The sequence below is a fragment of the Fundulus heteroclitus genome, chromosome 22 (genome assembly GCF_011125445.2).
Source record: "Fundulus heteroclitus isolate FHET01 chromosome 22, MU-UCD_Fhet_4.1, whole genome shotgun sequence".
Classification (NCBI taxonomy): domain Eukaryota; kingdom Metazoa; phylum Chordata; class Actinopteri; order Cyprinodontiformes; family Fundulidae; genus Fundulus; species Fundulus heteroclitus.
This window is the reverse complement of record NC_046382.1, coordinates 24,390,013-24,406,729: the sequence shown is the minus strand read 5'-3', so window position 1 is coordinate 24,406,729 and position 16,717 is coordinate 24,390,013. Positions and strand designations below refer to the sequence as shown.

The window sequence follows — 16,717 nt, the reverse complement described above, 5'->3', positions numbered from 1 at the left end:
GAAGATTTTAATATTTAGCCACAATTGTCTGAAATAACCCTGATAGTCTAGTCACTTGGCATCAACTCACCTGCTTCCAGGAAATAACTACAACCGCAACATCATTAAACGTCAAAACAGAGAGCCCAGCTCCGTTCGCAGCCATCAACCTTTCAAGAAAATATGCGACGTGTCAAAACGGCAGCTACTGAAGGCGTCAATCTATTGTTTCATGTTCCTTAAGAAAAAAAAGCAAACAGCCGCAATTACCAAACCTTTTGTTCGCTCTTGTCACTGGTTTTGTCATTAATGACATTGCCCCAGGCAGAGAGAGAGAGACCCGGTTTGACTGTCAGAACTGCTCCTCTCTCCGATCGTCGCCACGGTTGACGGGCGGCCTGATAAAAATCCCCGCGCTGCAGCTGGAAGTCTGAGGAGGAGCTCCATCAGGAAGAAGTGACAGTGTCAGCCCACTTTAAGCGACACAGACCAAAGGGCAGGCGCTCCGCGAAAAAAAAGACAGCCCAACATCTTAATACTGTGGTGAGCGTTCGCCACCGCCAGCAATTTGAATTTTAATGACAAACGTGCAAAATCAGAGCAAGAGAGAGAGAGAGAGAGTCGTCTTGACTGGCGACTACTGCTCTTCGTGACCCCGCATCTTAGAGCAGATCAGATCAGGGACGCTGCGTGACAGATGTCCACCCTGGTGCTCCGTTCCAGGCAGGAGCACGGCGGCCACGCCAACCAAAAGTTAGAGAGAGGAGGGTCTGCACAGAGGGGAGGATGGGTTGCATTCAAATGAAAAAAAACGAAAAGGGGAAGTGGGAAGGGAAGTACAAGCAGCGGCAAGCAAAGAGGAGCAAGCCGTGGGGGGTGGGGGGGGGGGGCTGGAAAACAGAACTCAGACATCACATCCTGCAGACTCTATCGCTGGAATGAGATCTGCTCCGTCATGTTTCCATCAGCCAGCAACGAGCCGGGTCAGAAAGTGACACGACAGGTCGAGACATAATCTCAAGCAGTTCCTGTCAATCTGACTGACTTGGAGGAGGAATGGAGGACCACACATGCGTTTAAATCCAGACTGGACGCGCTTACTGGTATCAGGGTTTACAGAGTTATGGTTTTACAATCTGTAAATTCTCCATCAGGTCGTTTTTTATTTTTACTTTTTGTATCTTTGTGTTAATATCAAGGCTTACAACAATTAAATTAATCAAAAAAAGTTCCACACTTTTCCTGACTCAAGACTTAATAATAGTCTCTCCTTTTAGACCATGTTAATAAGGCAGATGTTAGTCAGGTTGAAAATGGACGGACCGGCAGAGATAGTTTCTTTTTCCAAATGTCTGGCAAAACATGCGAATCAAAAGATTCCAAACTTTTCCAGGCTTTTTCCAGGCTGCATGGTAAGTTAAAGAGTGAGGGAAAAAACTCAGCGATCATCCCGATCATCCTGCTAAAAAAAATAAATAAATAAATAAATGAAAAAAAACATCAAAAAATCCTGATGAGAGTAGAAAAGAAGAGCTAATTATAGCCTCACAGCGGGACGGCCAGAAACAAACTTGATTATCATCATCTTCAAGAAGGCACAAAGGAAACCTGCTGCTGCCGCCATCCACTCCCCCCCCCATCCCTCCTCCACATCCACCACAATCCAATAGAGAGGCTTTTAGCCCTCGTAATGATTTCAAAAGTGACAAGTCAAACAGATTTACGGTGACAGCCTGAAAGGAAGTGGCATGAGCGCCATTACCGCTCACGTGATCGGGCCTCCTAGCCTTCCGTCCCCCCCCCCCCTCGTCTCACGATCCCTCCCACCCCACAGTTCCAGGGGCTGGGGAAGAATGAGGCTGGTTCAGAGGAGCAACCCCCCCCCCCCCTCCCTTCAAATGAGAGGGAGTCCCTTTACTCTGGGGAAGTTAGTTACTTAAAGCGACAGGCTGCCAGATAAAGATCTGGGGACGGGAAACTTGTGGCGCACAATAAATGGAGACACCTCAGTACAACTTAAACACCACCACTCTGAGTTTGTCAGCGTTAACGAGACGCGATAGGGGGGGGGGGGATTATGCAGCTTCAAGAGGATGCAGAGAACTCGTCAGCTGCTGTATTTGCCCTTTCAGCGGCCTTAGAGCATGATTAAGATAACATACATTTACAAAGCAGAACAGTTTAATGGCAATTATGCCGTTTTTTGTTTTGCCCCATTGTGAGACTTTTTTTTCACCCAACCTAAATATGCACCAATCAATTGTCTTAAGTTTGAAACAGGCCGATCGTCCCTTAATCATCAGATCAAATATTGAAAAATCTGGCTATTGCTCCTGATGAATAAATACATCAGAAGTAAGAACTCCCAATACTTTTGGTTTTTAAATGTCCAGACAAAGACTATGTACTTAGATGCACTTTTCAGAGTTTAATAAAAATCAGATAAACGTTATGACATTTGCTCTGATACAAGGGGATGATCTTGTAATAACTTATATTACTCTTGGACTCAAAGCACATTCCTCCGTTACAGAACCTGCGGAACATTTTCTCTCCGTTACGTGTTACAGTTCTTGTGTAAAAATAGGAATTGGCAGTCCTCAAAGAAAACCTGAGACTGGCATTTGCCAAGAAAAGCCCGATCAGTGGATCTGTCTCCGCTGACAGAACCAGCACTTGACTTTGCACCACATTGATGTTTGAGTGCCATCAGCTCCTCCAGGTACGGGGAAACCACCACCCCCCCCCACCTGGCGCAGTCGCCCTCCCTCCCCGTGGAAGCCTGAAAACACCTTTGCCGCGCCGAGCTTTGAAAACGGAGCTGCCCCTTGAAGCCATCAGAGATGGCGTCAGAAGGACGTGAGCGGGGGGGGGGGGGGGGGGGGGGGGGACTTCTCAGGCTGTAGAGCCCCCGAGGCGACGCAGATTCAGTTTCCACCATTCCGGCTCCAAAAACAAAGGAATTCCTGAGAAAATCAGGGCAGGACCTCACCCCAAGCAACCGCTGCTTCTCCTACCCCCACATCTCTCTCTCTCTCTCTCTCACACACACACACACACACACACACTGACTATCAAACACACATTTCACATAAACACACAGTACGACAAAGGTGATTTCCTGCCAACATCAATGAGGCACCCCTCCTTTCTTGTTAAACAATCATGTTGATTTGGTATTCACAGTGACATGGTTATACAGACATGACACACGGAGCTGTGTGTGTGTGTGTGTGTATATGAAACATAATGTCAGGTCATTATTCATACTTCAGAGTGTAATATCTGTTGCTGTTGTTGTTGTTGTTAACCAGCACAGACTCGCTCCAAGCAGACAGTGACTTCTTCATGGAGAAGCACCCTTTAGGACCGCAGGTGAGCTCAAGACTGACAGAACCGTCCTCCTGAGACGCCGAGGGTGCTCGTGTGGACCTTTCAGCACACGCCATTCAGTTCCCCCCCAGCGGGAGCTGATATGTAAAGGTCGCGGTTTGGCTGTGGAAGCAATACATTAGAGGTGCTTAATAACAGTGGCGGCTAGACGTGATCTGGAGTAATGAGCCGTTGCTGAGATAAAAACAGAGCGGGGTCGGAGCGACGCGTCCCGAACGACGCAGAGTTCAGAAGAATAAACCAGGGGAGATGTTGGTCATGTTTTTGGGGGGGGAACAACCCAATAGGCTTGGATTATATGCCATATTAAACTAATGCAGTGTCAATTCTGTGTTATTTTTTTCTCCTTCTATATAACATTCAGATCCACATACAACACTGTGTGTGGGTGCTGTGGCTCTTTTCCGGTTCATAGGAAGAGCTCTTTCTCAGAACCTGAGCAGGTCCTTGCACATAAACACTGTTTGGAAGCGGAGACTGTACTTCCTGTGGCAGCTCAATTAGTTCAACCTTCCGGAGGAGCTGCTGCTCATCTTCTGAACTTGTTATCGGGTCTTTTTTCCCCATCACGGTGTGCTGTGGCTCATCCACAAAACAGGACAGGTCCAGACTGCAGAGAACAATCGGCTCAGCAGAGACGATCGTCCTCACCTCCCTTCCATCCAGGACTTGTACAGGTTTTGGGTTTAGGAAGGGCAGCTAACATCTCTGCAGATCCCACACATCCTGCACACAAACTCTTCAGACTTTCGCCTCCAGCTCGGCGCTGCAGAGCGTTATTTGCTAAAGCCAGCCCCCACAGAGACAGCCTCTTCCCTCAGGCTGCTACTGTGATGAACGCAGAGTACCAAGATCAAAGCCAAGCTTATTTGCACCAACCCAACCATGCCATAGTAAAACCAATACAAGATTTAGAAATTTTGACCTGATTATGACTGAAATATTTATGGCCTAGTGGTTAGAGAGGCTGGTAGAGTCTGCAAAGATGGGTTTTTTTACCGTTTGGACTAGAGAGTCTCAGAAATATTCAGGAGCGAGTTAGATTATCCCTCTTCTGTCACTACAACAGAGAAGAGTTTATTTGAATGAAAGATTTGATCAGATCTGAATCGACCTTGCCCTGCGCACCTCAATCATCCCTCATAAATCACCGTCTCCACAGTGCATGCAATAAAAAGGATGTTATTTGCTAGTACAGTCAAGCGGATAGATTTCGTTAACAGCGACCGGGAACGTTTTAGATACAGGCAGCGTTGCTGGTTTGTCAATAATATTTGCCAGATAATTAAACAGCCTTCGGAGACAATGATAAACATTGTTTGGAGACGGCTGATCCCTGGCCAGCGCCGAAGCCTTGCATCGTTGCCGTCTCCGGAAAAAACACGCGATTGCCCCACTCTCATTACGGATGTGATAAACGACGGATTGTCGAGTGTCTTTGGATCGCCGGGGGGGAGCACAGGGCAGGGGTGGGTTAGAAAAGAAAAGCATGGAGGAGCGGAGGCTCGTCTGTGTCGTGCCGCAGACGAAGCCGGGGATATTTGCACGTCTCCCACCAGAACTACGTCGCAGCATTCAAACACGTATCATGAATTCCAGCTTTCGCCGTTTATGAAATCGCTTTATTTGTTCTTCGTCGCCCATTGGCATCCTCGTCCCCCTCTCTCCCAGTCTGTGTAAAGTCATTTTCCGTTGCCCACCAACCCGTCTTTGTTTTATTTTTTTATTTTTTTTTATAAACGCCTGATGTATCCACACAGAGGTTTAAATACGCCCCTTTATCTGAGCCGCCCAGGCGGGGAAATGAAAGGGACGGCGGTCCTTAGAACCCTGGGAAAGCGGCTGGCTCAGTTGCCGGTGTCGAAAACCGAGGGGAGGGCACGGAGCGGGCAAACACACCGCACACAGTAACACACTTTTCTGCCACCCAAAAAAAAAAAAAGAGAAAAATGGGAAGAAAAACAGTCTTAGTAAGGCAATGAGGCTTATGATTATATGCCAAATATGATTTAAGAGGCTCCGCATAACAACTATGACTGGATGGGAAAAATCAACAGCTAGTGTCCATCCTTCTCTCTGCTTTCCAACACTACAGGGCCTTAAACCCCCTTCCAACTTTTCACATTATGGCACGTTACAACCACAAATCTCTATGTGTTTTAGGGGGATTTTATGCGGTAGACCAACAGAAAGTAGAGCATAGTTGTGACTCATTTTTATTTTTGTTATTTTACAAATACATTTCTTTTTTAATAAATCTAAAATAAGTGGCGAGTCAATGCTTTGTAGAAACACTTTTTGCTCTTTTACTGTATGTCTTTAGCAACATCGTATTTGCCCAATCGTTCCAAAACAGTTCAAGCTCAGGCAGTTTTTAACAGCAGCTGTCAAGCCTTTCCACAAATGATCCGCTGGATTCAGGTCCGGACTTTGACTAGGCCATCAAAACAAAGCAATATACTTCACGTCTAGTGTAGCTCTGGCTATATTAGCCCCAGTCTCAAGTCGTTTGTCAATCTGCCCAGCATTTAGCTCCCGCCATCTTCACGTCAACGCTGACCGTGTTCCACCTGAACAACAGCAACATGCTGCCATGTTTCAATGTGAGTATAGCATTTAGGCCAGAAATATGACGACAGCATATCTTCTTCCACATGTTTGCTATGGCCCCAACATGTAGCATGGGCTAAAGTTTGAACAGGACTTCTCATGGCTTTCTTTTTGCTACTTTTCACAAAATGTGAACTTTTAGAGTGAGAGACTAATATTTGTCCTGTAGACAAATTGCCTCACCTGAGCTTTGGATCTCTGCAGCTCCTCCAGTTACCATGGGCCTCTGGGTTGCGTCCCCTATTTCTCATCTCCGTGCTCTGTCTTTATTATTTGTTTGAACGCTTGAACGTCTTGTAAGGTTGGCTCCTATGCCATGCTCAGTGCTGCGTTAGTTGTCCGAGGCTTGCTGTTTTGATTTATAATGTAAATAATCCCTGACCAGTCTGGTGTGTATTAATTGGGTTACTTAAGAAGGCACTTGACTGGATTTGGAGGAATTAGAGTAAAGGGGCTTAATACCAGTGAAACGCTACACTACTGAAGAGTTTTATTTGTAAAAAAAAAAAACAGAAATGTGACGAAATACTTCTGCAAGGCCCTCCAGCAGGTATAGTCTGCTCAGCCCGCCTTCCACATCCTCTCAAATCTGAGGTAGTAAGGCGGAGAATAATTACCATTTGCAAATCCTAGTTAATTTACTTTGTCAGAAAACAAAGACGCATGTCTCCCCAGAGGGCACACTGGAGAAAAACTGACCGCCTTCACAGAACATCCGCCGTCCCTCATGCATCTCCCACGCATCCTCCAGCAGAAAGATCCGCATCAGCGTGCACACCTGACGACTAGACGGGAGACCGCTCATAGCGCAAATCACATCATAACGACAGCACTGGGTGTTTTATCTCAGGTAAATGATTCATTAAGGGTCTGTGAGCCAGCAATGTGCGCAACACGCTGCTAAGAGGGGTAGGTGAAATGAATTCAAAACATTTCAAAAACCCTTCATAAAGATATATTGCTGCTGCTGCTTTAAAGCACAGCAGGTTATTGACTCAATCCTGTAGGTGCACAAGTCTTTTTTTTTCTTTCTTCCTCCCCTGCCAGACTGGTCGGTTAGCTGCACGAGAGAGAGAAAGAGAGACGGGAACTCAGTCCTGCATTGCTTTCTGACAAACTGAGCCATGTGGGATGCTGTTTAAGGTGCGAGCAGCTCTGGGAAGAGGCTGCGGCGGCTAGCGGGAATGCACGCGTCTGTAACTACAGGGAAAAGGCAAACGCAGACGAAACAGTAAACCCGCCGACCCAGCGTGAGCAGGGACTAATTAGTGACTGTACTTACAATTCAAAGAAAGGGGGATGAGGAGAAAGGAGAAGGAGGGGATGCACAAACAAAAACACACACACACACACACTGGCGCAGATACGCAGAGCACACAGTTGGAGGATGAGGACAATGAGTTTGTTTAGCTTAAACAGGATTTACAAGCCAAACAGACACACGCCAACGCCACTCACTCAGACACATAATATTGCTTCTGTGACGCGACCCTTTTCTCTCTCTCTCCCTGTAACGCACTACCTCAGCCCCGCTCTGCGCAGATTTCACCGACAATAACCGAAAAATAAATAAAAAAATATAAAAAGTGAGGGTAATTGCTTGTGGCGGTGAGAAGTCCTGAGCGCAGGCGGTTCTGGTGGGCGAACGGATAGATAGAGGGAACATTTTGTTCTTTGACTCTCAGGCTGTTCCCGCCGAGGCCCCGGTGTCGGTTATGATCCAAGGACCCCGGTGTTTCTCCGGAGAACGGGGGGGAACAGGACGTGGCTATTGTGACGTTCCCTGACTTTGTCAGCAAAGAACAAACGTACAGGACACAGACACAGGGCTGGGACAGAAACTTTACTCTCCCCTTTCCTGGGCTCTGTTACGGCGCTTTGCAAAAAACTATGCATGCTTCTTGAACTTTTTCAAACAGGCTCCTCTGCAAACACAAACTTCACGGTGTTTTATTAAGAATTTAGGTGACAGACCAGGGAAATGACCAGGGATGATCTATATCCTGTGGCTCCAGACCCATGTTAGCCTCTTCACATTGACTCTTAACAATTATGGCTTGATAAGGCTAGTTTTAGCAGTTATTCTGCACAGAAGTTAATCGTACAAAGTGTATATGTTTGTTTTAAGTGGACTATTTCCAATAAAAACGCATAAAACCTCAGGAAAGTGTACTTTTTCTTGTAAATAAATGGTAAATGGACTGAACTTATAAAACGCTTTTCCAGTCATACTGACCACCCAAAATATGTATATGTTTTAAGTTTTTCTTTGTTCTAAAAGCTACAAATAGAGACAATACCAGTTGTTGGTATTTAAGATCCCAAATAGGTCCAAATTACCACATCTATTCATCAGAGTCAAATAAGATGTATGGCTCTGGACCGATTCCATTTAGGAGGAACGACGGCAAAAATGCCTCTCAGAACTGGATTGGCTGAGCGACACAAAGCAGCTATAGGAAATAATGCATGGTAATGAACCAAAATCCAAAGCTTTAAACATTTGACACAATCATATAAAACTGGGGGAGCTGGTCTCCTTAGAATCTTTTTAAAAACTTTTACATGACAGGGTTGCTGTCACGTTAACATGTGGTCGTTTTAACTGATTCTTTTTGAATTATATTGTAAAATCTGTTCCGACACGTGACACTTTCACTGGTTTGTAAATGTTTATTTTGTATGTGTGGACGAATGTTGTAACTGACATGTAACCCTGCTGCCTGTCTTGGCCAAGACGCTCTCATAAAAAGAGATTTTTTATTTTATTTTTAATCCCAATGAGAATTTTTCCCGGTTAAATAAAAGTTTAATAAAATAAATAAATAAAAAATCCACATAGCACTACCGAGAAAGAAGGGCGTTGACTGGAGAGGAAGCCAAACAGCACATGGTAACCTGTGGAGGAGCGGCAGAGATTCATGGCTCAGTTGGGAGAATCTGCTGACAGCACGACTATTTTGGCACAACTAATCTGGCCTTTATGGCCCCAATGCTGGGAAGGAAATCATTGCAGAAAAAAGAAAAACCATAAGAACCCTAGTTTGCGATCTGCTTCAGGACAGGTAGGGGATGCGGCAACAACACAACACCCACAGTAAAACAAGGTGGAGGCAGCACCATGCTGTGGGGACAGGGAGGCTGGTGTGAGTTGATGGGAAGACGGACGGCGCTAAACATGAGGTCCATTCTGGAAGAAGCGCTGTGAGATGCTGCAAAAACTCTGTGACTGTAGTAGAGGAAAACATACACACTGGAATGGCTTATATGCGAGCATATTCACGCTCCAGAACGGCTCAGTCAAAGTCGGGATTCAATCAGTCTGACTGGGTTTAAGCTTTCATGCAAACGGTGCAAAGAATTTGCTTAAGTTGATTTGCTTATCAAGTTGCAAGTGTAGCTGGGCTGGCTCCAGCATGGGACAGAGGATGGATATTAGCCTTGGCAATAATCCTGGTGTTTTTTAGTATTTCTGCAGACTTATACTATGTAAATGCATCGTCCCTTTTAAACAAATAAAATACAAATACAAAATGCAAATGCAAATGGGCAGAAAACATCAGTCTCTTATGTGCTCAAATGCTGTTTTCTGCCTTACCCCCCCCAAAAGACATTCGCTGAAGTCCGCGCTTGCCATGTGACCAAATGTAGAGAATCTCAAAGGGTGTGAATACTTTTCACAAAGCACTCTGCGCTGCTTCTTTAGAAGGAAAGCAAAACAAAAACCACTTAAAATGACTAATTTCCCTGATGGCTGCACAGCTCAAGGCTGAAGCGGCATCTCTTCAGGCACATTTAAAATGCAATGTTTTGTCTCCTGTTAAACAGCAACAACCGGCTGCACGTTAATTTCAAGGCAGCGCCGCGTTGCCGTGACACAGCCGCGGCCGAGACGCAATCCGGAGTTTGCAGCTGGTATAATCTGCTCCTCACAATGGGCTTCCGACGGCGGCAGCACCCCACTCGGCACTCCGGGGGGACTCCTCTACAGTAGGTGGCCAAACAATGCCGCCCATCTCCCTGTGAGGTTAAATGCCTTTCTAAAGGGATTCAGCATTATTCACGACGACTCTCCCGCCCTCCTCCCATCGCCTTACGAGTTCAAACCAGTCCTGCCTGAGCCACAAGCAGAAGAAGAAGAAAATAAAACGGCAAAGAAAAGCCCGCCGGGCTGAGGTTTTCTTATCCCGTCTCATCTTGGTCCATTTTGGCTTCCTGTACCAGGATGATGTCATGACAGCCAGTCAGCGGGATGACTTATTCTGACTTATATGCTGGCTGCTACATTTCTAGTGTATCACTTGAATTCTAAATACCAGGTTTCAACTGGACGAGAGAGCTTAGCTGCAGACTTATAGCGATTGGGAAATATCTCAGGGTCTGAAGAGAGCAAGCTTATGATAAAACAACTAGTTTTCTTTTATATAGAACAACAAAAAAAAAACAGCGAATGGCCCAATGGAACAGAACTAAAGCCAAACGTCTGACAAAAACAGAGACAGACGCAAAGTCTGGCTTCCCCTCTGGACAAGAATTCAGGCTAAAAGCGAGACGCCAGACAATAAAAGGAAGAAAGAAAGAAAAAAAAACTGTCAAGTTGAAACAAATTGAAAGTTCTGCAGGCATTTTTTACAACGGCTCGAACGGTCAGATGAAGTGTCAGGCAGTCAAAACATCGATTGGCCATCGGCGGGTTCTTCCAGCGCTTTCAGCGAGCCACGGGCCGCGCGTGGCTTCCTGTGAACTGCTGAGTAACAAAAAGCTCGTTACTGCGACACGTGCGGCGCGTTGTTTTCCTCCCCGTATGTTACTTTGAATCCAAATGACCTCAGCGCTGTACGGTGGGCTCACAGGGTGGGGTTCAGGATGCACCCACTGCCCCAGTGCCTCTGTGCGCGCGGCAGCAGGCGTGCCTGACGAAATGCGGAGGTGATGGACGTGCTGTGACTTGTAGCGACCTGGTCTTATATCTTGACACAAACATCTAATATTTCTCACCGTTAATGTTGTACTAATGTGGCGCTTAGAAGGGGATATTTTCTATTTGTCTGCTTTGTTTGGTAAAAGAAGACACGTAATATTATTGCGAGCAAACCTTTATCTTCCTCTTATTTAGCTGCAACTTCTGTTGTGTTTTTATCTCTGTCTCAGGTTCCTGTTAGTCTTCCAGACTTTTTTCTAGCAAACTTATATAAAACATTCCAAACTTTTAAGTGAAGAGCCTTAACTTACTCGGTTGGGTTCCACGGATGACAAAATAGCATCGTGCTTGTTGGTTTTCAGTTCAGACGTGTGACAAAGAGCGACGTCACTCCATTTCTGGCATCTGGAGCAACTTAGTTTCCAAAACCAAAATACGGATCATTCAAAGCATAGTTTGTGATCTGTGAAAAGCCATTTGCAATTTTTCGTGTTTTTATAGCATCTTACTGCGAAAATCTGCTGGTGACGGGAATTTGCCGGTGCTCGGCTGGGCAGAGACGAAGGCCCCGTCCACACAGAAAGGTATTTTGCCGTTTAGGCTGTGCGTCCACACGGATACGGCCTTTTGCGAAACCGTAAATGATCCTTTTTTGAAACCGGGGCCCTGAGCGGACATTTTTAAAAAAAATGTTTGTTTTGAGAAATGAATGAAATTGTGTTTTTACCGCTGAGCAGTGTAACACAGGCTGCTCTCTAACGTGCATTATGTGGCGGGACCGTAATAAAGATAATTACTGACCAGTCAGTGAAAGTCTTAAGGCTCCTGCATGGCTACAGTGAGAAAATGACCACTCTAACGCCATCATAACTCTAAGCGTTTTGCTCTCAGATATTAATTTAGGCTCCGTGGTTACTTATTTTAGAATTATCTCGTAAAAACGTCTGGTGATTAGTGGCCTTTACGTTTTCAGCTGTGCAAAAGTAAAACTATGAGTGAGCTAAGAGCCGTCCGATCAAGCTATACGCTGTTATCTTTTCTATTTGTCTCCCTCTGTCCCATCTGGATTTTCAGCAATTTTTTTATAATTATCTTATTATGCTGAGAAAGATTTTACTGTTTCAACAGTTTGATTTACAATTCATCAAGAAAGCAGAAAGACAGTATTTTCTAAGAGTTTGTAAGGAAGACTCAGAAATATATCTAAATGGAGATTTTCTCTGATTGATGCATCTCTGATAGTTTGTGATCTAAACAAGGATCAGTTTAACAAACAGGTCCAGTTGAAAATCATGATCCCAGAGTCTAAAGGCAAAAATAGCAGCAAAACTGTCCTTTCGCAAGCTGTGATGTTGCCAGTAAAAGTTAAAGGATCTCCATGTGGGAAATTGAGATTTCTATGTTTTTGATCAGTTCATAGGGAATAAATTAGAAACTCAGAGTTCTGAATTACACTGAAGCATTATTTTTTATCCAGACTTGGAACAAGATCAAATCATATGTCAGACTATCGCTGCGGCGCGTTGGAGACGCAGCCATTTTCCTGCCGCATTTCCAGTGTGACCTCTTTGCAGTCTGGCAGTCTGGAGAGGCAGAAAATCCAGCCTCACACAGAGCACTGCTTGTATTTTTCTCCCATCCTCTGAGCTTTTGAAAACATCCAAATTTGATTTCAGAGTGAGTCTACAGGAGCCTTTAGCCTGTTTACTGCCTCAGACGTTCCTCTGTCTGGTCTCGCAGCCTGCCTGCCCGCCTGCAGAGAGGCCCCAAGAGGGACAACAGACGGAAAGAAAAAGTTACACACACATTTCACACACACTTGCAGACGACTTTAATTCCTCCTCCTCCGTTGTTGCCAATTTATTTGGTAACCCACTTTCAAATGGACGCATCTTTCTTTTCACGCTTTTTTCAGAATGAGTTATAACTCCTCTGGTCTGTCAGAAGGAGGAGGAAATAAATAAATAAATAAATGAAATAAAGCCGAACGGCAGCACTAATTAATGTGGTGCGGCTGACAAGTGTTGCCGCTAAAACAATTTCATTACATCACCGATTTAAATTACAGAGCAAGGAGACACTGGAGGGTGCGCTCGTGCTTAGCGTGTTTACACACTTTCTTAGACAGACACGAGGAGGGAGTGGACGCAGCGACACAAACACCTGCAATCCAACGCAACACTTTTGCAACGAAAAACAAAGCCGGGTCTGAGTCCGCCGTCGGTGTCGGCGGGCCTCTTTGGGCGAGAGGCTTGCAGCTTTTCTAACGCGCGTTTCCAAAACAACGACAGCGTCTTTGTTGTCCTACGTGGATCTGAAAACGATTCTTTACTGCTCACTTAAAAAGTTTAATTCGACTCATTTCCCTCTCTCTCTCTCTCTCTTTCGGGCAGCCCAGATGTTTTTTTTTTTGTGGAGCAGAGGGAACGCTGAGGGTCTCACCTGAGATTTTTCAGGTCTGCACTCGGAAACAAAAGAGGGCAGGAGGTGCGCTTCCACAACCGCTCATTTAGTTTCTTACATGGGTTTAAAAAGGCACAATAACAACCCTACTGCTCCAACGTATGACATTTGGTATTACTGTTAATTATTATTGTTAAGCATAGAAACAGCAAAGACGAGACGTTTCACTTTGCAACATGTCACCGTCACAACAGCCTTTGGAACGTGGAGATTTCAGATGCTTTCAGCCAAACTAAAAAAGGAAACCAAAGGAACGGGACGCCTGTTTCAAAAAGATCATCACATCACAAAAAAAAACAAAAAAAAAACAGAATATTAAGATGTACTTCCCTGGAGAAAAATGAAATGTAATATAAATCAATACGGTCGGTCAGATTTTATGTATGGATCACTTTTCACCCAATCAGAGCTCAAAGTGCTTTATAAGTATTAGAACAAAGGAAGCAGAATGCAAACAACAACAACACTCGTGTTACCAACAACTGGTAAAAAAATAAATCAACTAAATACTATTAGATGACAAGAACAAAATGTAGAAGTGAGATAACACACCAGGGCCAGATGTGAAAACTACAAATGAGCGTTTGACTCTATACACCTTTTAAAAGTGGACTTTTCAATAAATAAGTGCATATAAAACAGATGTTTATGATAAAAATCTAAAATAGCGGTCAGAGCTAGAGCATCAACACTCTCAGCAGCCCTGCTGCACTAACTAATATTCCTTTAAGCATATTAAATAGGCACCAGGTGCTTCTGGTATACTACTCCTGAGTACAAATACCACATAGCCATAGTATTAGTTACACCAAAGATCGCATAAACACCCACAAAAATCAAGCTGCAGCATTTAAGTGCTCGTAGCACCGAATACTGTAACTGTTTGAGTGAGACTAGCATAACAACGTAACAGCTTCGTAGAGCGGTGGCTGGCGGTCCCTTTTATACGAGTGGGGAGATTCCTCGCGTTCGTCTGAACCAGCCATGCGTCCACACAGCCGACCGGGACGGCGCGGTGCCGTTGGTGCAGCCAGCTGAGCGGCAGCGTGCAGCTGACACGCCTGTGTTACTCTGTGCCTGTAAAGAGCCAGAGCAAAACTTTGCTTCCTGTTGCGTCTCTCTGAAAGCTTTTCGAATTTAGGAAACGGCGTTAACAGTTGCATTTTTTTATTTTATTTTTTTTAAACCACAACGTTTGGAAACCCGTGCATACTTTCGCAGCCGTGACAGCCTATGGACCGACAGGCGAAGTTACGCACGGTCTGTTCTTTAAACAACGACATGCCGTACAGTATGTTTTCTGCTGGGATTACCGGCAACAACAACAACAACAACAATAAAAACAGAGTATTCTACATCTTAAATACCCGTAAGTACATTTATTGAGCAATTGCATTCGCTGGGTACTATATTTGTTTGATTTAATCGCAAGGATTAAAACTGATGTACGTTGATATCTGTTCCTTTCTGCATGTTTTTTGTTTTTGTTTTTTTTTGTTTTTTTACAACTGCATGAATGAAATGCCAATGGATAGAGCTAACCCTAGGAAATGGGATTCAGGCTAAGAATAAGAGCGCTACATCACCCTCTCCTAAACTTCAGCTGTCCTGGAGCAGGCTGTAGGGCAATGAAAGAGCAGCAGCAGCAGTCCCCACCTCCTCCTCCCTCTCCCCTGCTATCCCTCCTCCCATCCAGAGCGCCCCCCCCCCCTCTCTCTCTCTCTCTCTCTCTCTCTCTCTCTCTCTCTCTCTCTCTCTCTCTGCCCTGGCTGGCCTCCCATCCAGACGGCAGGAATTTAACGGGGAGGGTCTGCCAGACTTAAGACACAGGGCTGCAGGCTGAGGCCAAACGAGGCACTGCCGGTTACCAACACGGATTCTGATTTCTGGGGGCTTTGTGCAGAGAGCAAACAGGACGCACAGGACCAGTCTGCGGAGAAAGATCAAGGGTGGGTGTGCGCGCTGCAAGGTTTCAGAGTGGGCACCAGCTCCACGGCCATCTGGGCACTGTCTCAACTCACATGTTGGTGGTACAGTGGATGGTCTTTTTATTATTATTATTATTATTATTTATGTTAAGGCATCTGTTTATATGAATAAAGTGAACTGGATTTTGAAAAAAAAAAAATGTTGCAAGAGGGACTTTGATCACAAACGTCCTAATTGACCTAGCAGGATCCGGTGAGCTTCTTCATTCAGCCAAGCAGCGTGCGTGGCGCACGCAAGAAGCCCGAGTGCCAAACATCACACAGAAGCTGCATTACAGGTGTTGTATAACACGGCAGAGCAGAGTAACACTTTGGACATGCCAGCTAATTGCATTACAACAGGTAGCCGATAATAGCCTTGATGGGAGTCAACAAGCCCGGACGCACGGCTGACTGTGAGCTGAGTGACAGACGTTCAACCGAGCCATCAGCTGATCGACCGAGAACACACGTTCACCCCCCCCCCCCCCCCCCCCCCCCCCCCACACACACACACACACACACACACAGACATGAAATAAAGCCGTAGCCGCTCTCTTCCCTGCATATTTCCACAGCCATGTCACAATGCAGTCACCTCCTTCTCGCGTGCAATCGCAGCAAAACGCTGCGGCTTCAGCGCAACTCGTCGGCGCCGTGTTTACATACAATGGAGCAAACAGTCTGGCGGCGCTCTTAAATCGCTCCGCCGCGGCTCACGCAACCGCAATTTGCCCCCTTGACACCAGTTCACCAGCGGCTGTTAAAAGGTTTCCAGGAGGTCAGCCTATTGTTAGCGGTCCTGCGGGAGGGAAAAGCCTCCCCCCCTCCACACACACACACACACAAATCCAGCATTCAAAACTTCGCTTTTGCAAACAGCAGCATAGGGAAAAAAAAATAGCCGGGCGCGAAACTTACTTTCTGCTCGGAGCCCAGAGGCAAAGCCGCGTATTGTTCCTCCGCACCGCGTGTTCACGGCGCTCCGCGTATTCGCTCCCTTCGCTTCACAAAGACGACGCGAGAGAGCCCCGAAGACGGTGTGACTGACTGACTGACTGACTGAATCAACTACCGTAGAGCACGGCAAGTTGAAGTGTCAGATTACACTGGCTATTCAGTTACCAGAGAGAGCCGTGCGGCGACGGCGGAGGGGAAAAGGCGGCCTAGATTTCCTGCGGAAGGACACCAGCGTGAAGACGCAGGTAGTAGCATAGGGACAACACGTCTGCTGGTGTGCACTAGTGTGCACTAGTTAATAAATATAGCATGCTCCCTATGACATAGGTTGCTGAGTATAATAATAATAATAATAATAATAATAATAATAATAATAATAATAATAATAATAATAATAATAATAATAATAATAATAAAGTTTTAT

At 45.5% G+C, this 16,717-nt stretch overlaps 1 protein-coding gene across 2 annotated transcripts in view; it reads right to left on the bottom strand.

The window, feature by feature from the left end:
• Window positions 1-16,473, bottom strand: part of zmiz1a (zinc finger, MIZ-type containing 1a) — a 134,439-nt gene extending 117,966 nt beyond the window's left edge. For both annotated transcript variants that reach the window (XM_036126465.1, XM_036126466.1), the window contains exon 1: window positions 16,255-16,473. The gene's annotated coding sequence lies outside the window, so the exon portion shown is untranslated. The remainder of the gene's footprint in view (window positions 1-16,254) is intronic.
• Between the last annotated feature and the right edge of the window lie 244 nt (window positions 16,474-16,717).